This window comes from Pinus tabuliformis, chromosome 9, assembly GCF_031772625.1.
Source record: "Pinus tabuliformis cultivar Carrire ecotype Pingquan chromosome 9, CPIR1, whole genome shotgun sequence".
Taxonomy (NCBI): Eukaryota; Viridiplantae; Streptophyta; class Pinopsida; order Pinales; family Pinaceae; genus Pinus; species Pinus tabuliformis.
The window spans coordinates 1,051,316,102-1,051,323,587 of NC_142307.1; positions in this window are offsets into that span (position 1 = coordinate 1,051,316,102).

The window sequence follows — 7,486 nt, forward strand, 5'->3', positions numbered from 1 at the left end:
ATTTCATTTCTTTTGGCATTTGAATGATATTTATTACCAAATTCTTTGAGACATCTTTTTAGATCGCATATTTTAGTTTATTCCCAGGTATATTTATAGTCAGATAATGTTATATTAAGATATATGCATGTGTTTATTATTTAGATTATATTATACTTAGTTGAGTCATTCTCCATTATATATTATATCATCCCAACAACATTATCAAATCAATCATCTCTGTGAAATCGGTCCCATTATCCCTAGTAAGAGCCACTATACCAAATGGAAAAGGAGTTGGTTTTAAGGTTCGGACTGGGTAGTTATCCCCCACGTTGTCGCAGTGAATTTCTAGGCTTCAACAGGGTCTCATACCTATCTGAGATTCATTATGAAGCATTGTCTCCTTATCACATTAGCTTCCATTTCATCCATTAGGTCATAGATACATTGATCATTCAATAACAAGTAAGAACATGATGAAAGCCACTCATGGATGTTGTCATAGAACGTACAAATAATCAACATAATAGGGACAAAAATACCAATGAATCACAACCATATAAACCACATATAATCCATCATAATGCTCATATAGATACATGGAGAAATAACCTATAATTAATGATGCAAAATCCAAAATCGGGATTGCTAATTCCACGTTCCACTCGACGTTAGAATGGCTGAGCCAAATATCTCTTCAGCCATTCACCCCCATGCCATATTCCAAGCATGAATGTGGGATCTTAAAGAACACATCAATCCAAAACTATCTAAGGCTTCTAGAGGCCATCCATCAAAAAATTATTCCACCTCACAGTTGGACATCACCAAACCATCATTAGTTCAGTCTCTATCCTAGCCCTCTAAGGCTCTAGAGTGTTTGTTCCCACCCAGATTACATGATTAGTAACTCAGCCCATGACTCTTTTTGGGCTCCAGAGAATTTGTCGAACCAGGGCTCCGAAGCAGGTAACTCAACCCACAACTATTGTCAAGCTCTAGATCATTTTTCCAACCAAGGCTCCAGGATTAGTAACTCAACCCACCAAGGGCACCAGGGCATTTTTCCAACCAAGGCTCCTAGACTAGTAACTCAACCCACGGATGGCACCAAAGAATTTGTCCAACCAAGGCTACAGGACCAATAACTCAACCCAAGTTGTTACAGAACTCCAGAGTGCTTTTCCAACTAAGGCTACAAGACTAGTAACTCAACCCAAGCCACTACAGGGCTTCCAGAGTGTTTTTCCAACCAAGGCTCTAGGAACTAATAACTCAACCCAAGTTAAGGAACATGAGAATCAATGAAAAAAAACAATGAAAATAAACCCACAATCTCCATGGCTATCTAAGAAATGGTAAGGCTAGGAAATCCACTTTCAATCCAGGCAATCCTCCATGCTAATGATAGATCAAAAACCAAGAAACCACATGCATTTTCCAAGCATTCCAAAACTAGTGAGGAAAACATACATGCAACTTAGTACCCGCAAGAAAAACTATTGTAGTTGTTGATCATGATGCCCTCTTACGCTTTCCTGCTCTTTCTTTTCCTTCTTGATCCAAAAATAAAAGTGTGCCAAACCCTCCAATAGTGCTCCAAGAAAACTCTAAGTATCCAATACTATGAGAGAGAGATAGAATAGAAGAGAGCTCCAAAACTGAACTAATCAAGTCTTGCCCACTGATCCTCAAAAGCCTTTTTATTAATGAGGCCTCTATTTTCTTCATTTTCCATTATTTTCCTCCTCACATGCAACCTATGACCTTTCACCTTTCTTTTCTCCTAATTTCCATTATTTTCATAAATAAAATGATAATAAATGCCTCATGCCTTTCCAAAGCCTTTTTCATTGCCTTTGTCAATTTCCATACCCATAATACAAACGCTAGGTATGCCAAATAGAGCACAAGCTATAGGAGCCTCATGTAAACAATGGAAGCACTTTCAGTTCAAAACAAGAGGTTTAATTCAAAACACAAACATTTGTTTCTTCATAAATGTATTTCAAATTGAAACTTTCCTTTTTCTAACCATTCACGAATGTAAAAGTGTGATGACAAAGTTAATCATGCACATGATATGTCTATAACAATTCTCCACAACTTGCAAAGACTTCAACAATGATACATTGGTTACCAGACTTATGAAAGTTGAGAGGAATCTTAAGTACGAGATGAAGTACTGGAATTCTAAAAACCATTAACAAAGAGATTTAAAAATGAAATTCAATTTTATTTACTAAATCAAAACACACTTTCCTATACACCACAATTGTTACAGGGCTCGATTCCAGGTTCATGGTGGGCCCTTGCCACTACCTAGAGCAAGCCTAAACTAACTCAATACTTTGTGAATCAAGAAAACATGAACAATTAAATGAGATTAAAATTTAAGACAATAATTATATTAAAACTTCAACAATACATCAGTTCAGAAGTTTGATCTTAACATAAAAACATTAAAAAGGTTGTGCCACAATCACCATCTCAGTCTGTGCATATACCTCCTTATGAAAATCTATGTTTGTGTGTGTAAATTTACATACAAAATATCGGGCCTTTTAAAGAGTTCAAGCCGATGAAAAATAGTTACAACTGGTTAACTAAGGAAAGTAAAAATATATAATACCTGAGCTAATTTAGCCCAAGTGAGATCTCCAAGATAGTTGAAATCGAACTTGTCTCGATCGTGGAACTATCCTTGAAACGAAAAAACTAATTCCATGTTTGAGAATGAGAAGGCCTATTCTGGGATGCTGAAGGTTGACTGGTTGCCTGATGCTGAGTAGAGTATTGAATGAGGTGCAAAACTAAGTACAAAATGGTGGTTCCAAAAATGATTGCTTGTTGCGGTGTTGAACTATGTGCTAGACTATATACTAGACTATGTGTTAGATTGTGTACTAACCAATCCACGTACTTCAGATGTCTGCAAGTCCTTTAAAATACTAGTAAAATTAATTCAAGAGTTATAAGTCCATGTAACATCTACCTAAACCAATTAAAGACATACGAAAAATATCACTTAGCAACAAATCTTACCTCCACTGTAAAGTAGTGCGGTTTGGCTAGTGTGGAGTGGTTTTAGGGTAAAAAAAGGGTAAAGTAGGGTACTGGATAGTAAAAACAGTGGAATAAGATGTGAAAAATGGGTACAAAAGTAGGGCCCAACAAGGGACTACTTATGATTAGTCATGGACAGGACTAATGGAACATATGGTAGCAGGTCTCATGGTGGGAATAGGTCAGATAGAGATGACACAGTTAAATATGGTAGGTTCTTCAATACACCAGATAGACGAGGCAGTGGACATGGGGTTTAACCTACTTCTCATTCAGATAGGTACCTTAGTCATCATTGCTATCATCCTTACAGGAGGAGTGATAGGGGATTTTTCTAGATGAGTTCAAGAAAGAAAATCCACCTACGTTTGATGGATAATTGAAGAAGTCACAAGATGCAGAAGCATAGTTGCTCAAGATGAATGAGTTCTTCAGATTGCATGATGACTCAAATAACATGAAGACCATAATAGCTACAATCAATGTGAAAGGTAATGCAAACATTTTGTGGGAAGATGTAAATAATTTCAAAGGTATTTGTGAAGAGGAGTTGACTTGGAGTGAGTTCGAGAGAATTTTCAGGAAGAAGTATCTATCAGAGAGATACTATGATGCAAGGAAAAAAAATTCTATGAGTTGAAGGTGGGATCCATGACCAATGAGGAGTACACTAGTAGATTCTTGGAGTTGTTGAGGTATGTTCCTTATCTGAAAGAGGAGAAGATGAAGATTCATAGATTCATTAGTGGGCTGTCAGTAACATTCAAAGATAGGATCGAGTTTGATGAGATCAGGTCATTTGAGGAAGCCATAAGAAATATAAATATTTTTTATGAGTAATCAAACTGCAAATCTCAAACTAAGAAATATTGGAAAGGTAATGAGAGGAATAAATGAAAATGGGATAAGAAGTGAACAATACCTTAGGACATAGGTAACAAAGAGAATGCAACACCACCTAGAAATTTAATGCATCTGATAGGTGGCAGGTATTTCAGTTTGAGGAGCAGTACAAGGTTGATAGTTGGAAACCTTTACAGTGCTCGAATTTTGGCAAAGATCATCGCAAGAGGGAATGTCCAGAGCATCAGGGTGGTAGATCACATATCTATAGTGCTCATGAGGCATATACAATGGGGGATGTTGAATAAAGTATTCCTTGGATTTATGCAGCATTGGATAACAGGAAGCAGATCTTTAGGCATCTATTATCGAGATGGACTGTAAGCTTTGTGATCAAGTTCTTTCTATTTTGATTGAACCTGGATGTAATTATAGTTATGTTAATCCTAACTTGGTAGATAAGTTTGGTTTGAATAAATAAGTACATGTAAAATATTTGTTAGTGCAGTTGGCACAGGTACAAAGAAGAGAGTTCATCACTGGGTAAAATCTTGTGCATTTGAGTTGAATGATATGCCTACATCAACACATTTGAATGCGCTTCCATTGGGATCATACAATATGTTGTTGGGTATGGATTGGTTGTATCTTCATAGGACCAAAGTGTATTTTTATGAAAAAGCTATTGAGTGCTTGGATGACAATGGAGAACAAAGGATCCTGCAGGGTAAGAAGAAGGAAACATCGGTTATAATGATGACAACTATGCAAGAAAAGTGCAGTCACAGGAAAGGGCTTGTGTTATTTGTTATAGATATTTCTATTGATAAAGGTAAATATGTTGAGGGTGTAGAAGTTTTGAATAGGTACCCAGTTCTACAATACTTTTAGGATGTAATTCCCATAAAGATTCTAAAGTTATCGCCTCATAAGAAAGTGGAATTTTCTATTGAGTTGCTAGCAGGGGAAGAACTAGCATCAAAGGAACTATACAAAATGAGCACACCAAATTTAGTGGAATCGTAGTTGTAATTAAAGGAAATACTTGAAAAAGGATACATTAAGCCAAGTGTGTCACCTTGGGGTGAACCAATGTTGTCCATGAAGAATAAGGATGGTACTCTTAGGTTATGCATTGACTACAGGAAGTTGAACAAGGTAACAATCAAGAATAGGTATTCGTTGTCGAGGATTGATGATTTGCTTGACCAGTTGAAAGGAATAGAAATGTTCTCGAATATTTTTTTGAGATCGAGATACCATCAAGTACACGTTAAAGAAGAGGACATCTACAAGACTGCTCTCCAAACCAGGTATGGGAATTATTAATTTGTTGTAGTTTCATTTTCTTTGCTAATTCTCTAGCTACTTTTATGTGTTTGATAAATAGTGTGTTGCATCCTTATCTAGACAAGTTTTTTATTGTGTTCATTGATGATATATTGATATATTTTAAGAATGAGGAAGAATATGTCAAAAATTTAGCAACATTGTCGAGATTGCTAAGGGAGCATCATTTGTATGCCAAGCTTAGCAAATGAAATTTCTTTCATACATAGGTACATTACTTGGGACATGTGGTTTCAAAGGAAGGCATAGTAGTGGATCCAGAAAAGATAAAAGTTATTATGCAATGGGAAGCTCCTAGGAATGTGGATGAGGTAAGTTCATTTATGGGGTTAGCAGGCTATTACAAGAGTTTCATCAGGAAATTACCATAGATTGCTTATCCTATTACATCATTGCAAAGGAAAGGTAAAAAATTTGAATGGATAGAGGAATGTGCAACCAGTTATGACTATTTGAAGTAGTTATTGACAAATGCTCCAATTCTAAAGATTACATATCCAGATAAAGATTTTGTGTTGCGTATAGATTCCTACAAGAGAGGACTTGGTGGATTCTTGATGCAAGAGGGGCAGGTGGTATGTTATAAATCAAGGAAATTGAATGAGCATGAGAAGAATTATGTTGCACATGATATTAAGTTGGCAGTGATCATCCATGCTTTGAAGAGGTGGAGACACTATCTTCTTGGCAGGAGGTTCATCTTGATGAGTGATCACATGGATTGAAATATCTATTTGACCAACTAAATTTGAATGCCAGGAAAGCTATATGGTTGGCCATGATTAGTCAGTTTAACTTTGAGATCAGGTACATTAAAGGGAAAGAGAACATGGTGTCATATGCTCTTAGCAGAAGAGTGCAAATGTATCATATATCAACTATGAGTTCATATGGAACAGAGTTACAATATCAGATCTTACAAAGGTTAGTAGGATGATAGGTATAGGGAGCTTAGGCATAGTTTATATCAGGATACAAGTTATCAGGATGTGGACTATTGTCTCACAACGAATGGTTTGGTCAGAGTTAGGAACATGATCTATGTTTTGGACAACAGTGAGCTCAAGAAGCTTATATTGAGACAATTTCATGCTAAGCCGTATTCAGGTCACCCAGGATATCAAAAGACATTGACAGTGGTGAAGAAGTTCTACTATTGGCTGAATTTGAATACGGAAGTAGAAAATTTTGTGGCTAGGTGCTTGGATTGTCAATAGGTAAAAGCAGAGTGTAAAAATATGGGTGGATTACTACTGTTGATTACGATTCTAGAGTGGAAATGGGAGGTCATTTCCCATGTATTTTATTACAGGTTTTCGAGGACATCTAGACAACATGATTCTATCATGCTTGTAGTGGAAAGGTTGAAAAAGGTAGCATGCTTCATTTCAATAAAGTCTACTTGTTCAACTTTTGATGTAGCAGAAGCCTTCATCAAAGATGTAGTAAGATTGCATGGTGTTCCGAAGAAGATTGTGTCAAACAGGGATGCTAAGTTCACTTCCAAGTTCTGGAAAGAGTTATTTGTAGGTTTGAGTACAGAGTTGGCTTTCATCACAACTTATCATCTACAGATAGTTGGAGAAACAGAGAGGGTCAACAGAATCTTGGAGGAAATGTTGAGGATGTATGTGATCCACCAACAATGGAAGTGGGAAGAGTATTTTCCATTAGTTGAGTTTGCATAAAAGAATGAGTACCAGGAGTCACTAAGGATGAGTTCATTTGAGGCACACTATGGGTGGAGTTGCAGTAGTCCCATCAATTGGAGTGATCCAGTGAACAGGGTATTGACAAGACTGAACGTATTGGTAGATATGGAACAAGAAATGCAGGTAATCAAGAATAATCTAAAGCCAGCACGAGATAGACAAAAAAGTTATCTAGATCAACACAGGTTGTTTAAGTAGTTTCAAGTTGGGGAACATGTATACTTGTGCATCAATCCCAAGAAGAGCTCATTAAGGATTTGATCATGGGCGATGCTGGCACCTCGATATTGTGGGCCATTCGAGATCCTTGAGAGGATTGAACCAGTGACCTATCGACTTGCACTGCCTCCTATAATGAAATTCCATGATGTTTTCCATGTTTCATTTCTTAAAAGATATGTGAAATATGTTGATCATTTTATTGATTGGTCTTTATTGCAGGTGGAACTAGAAGGAGAATTCCATCCAAAACCTCAGTGAATTTTACAGGGAAAGATGACCATGCCTTGAAACTAAGAATTGAGCAGTTTAAA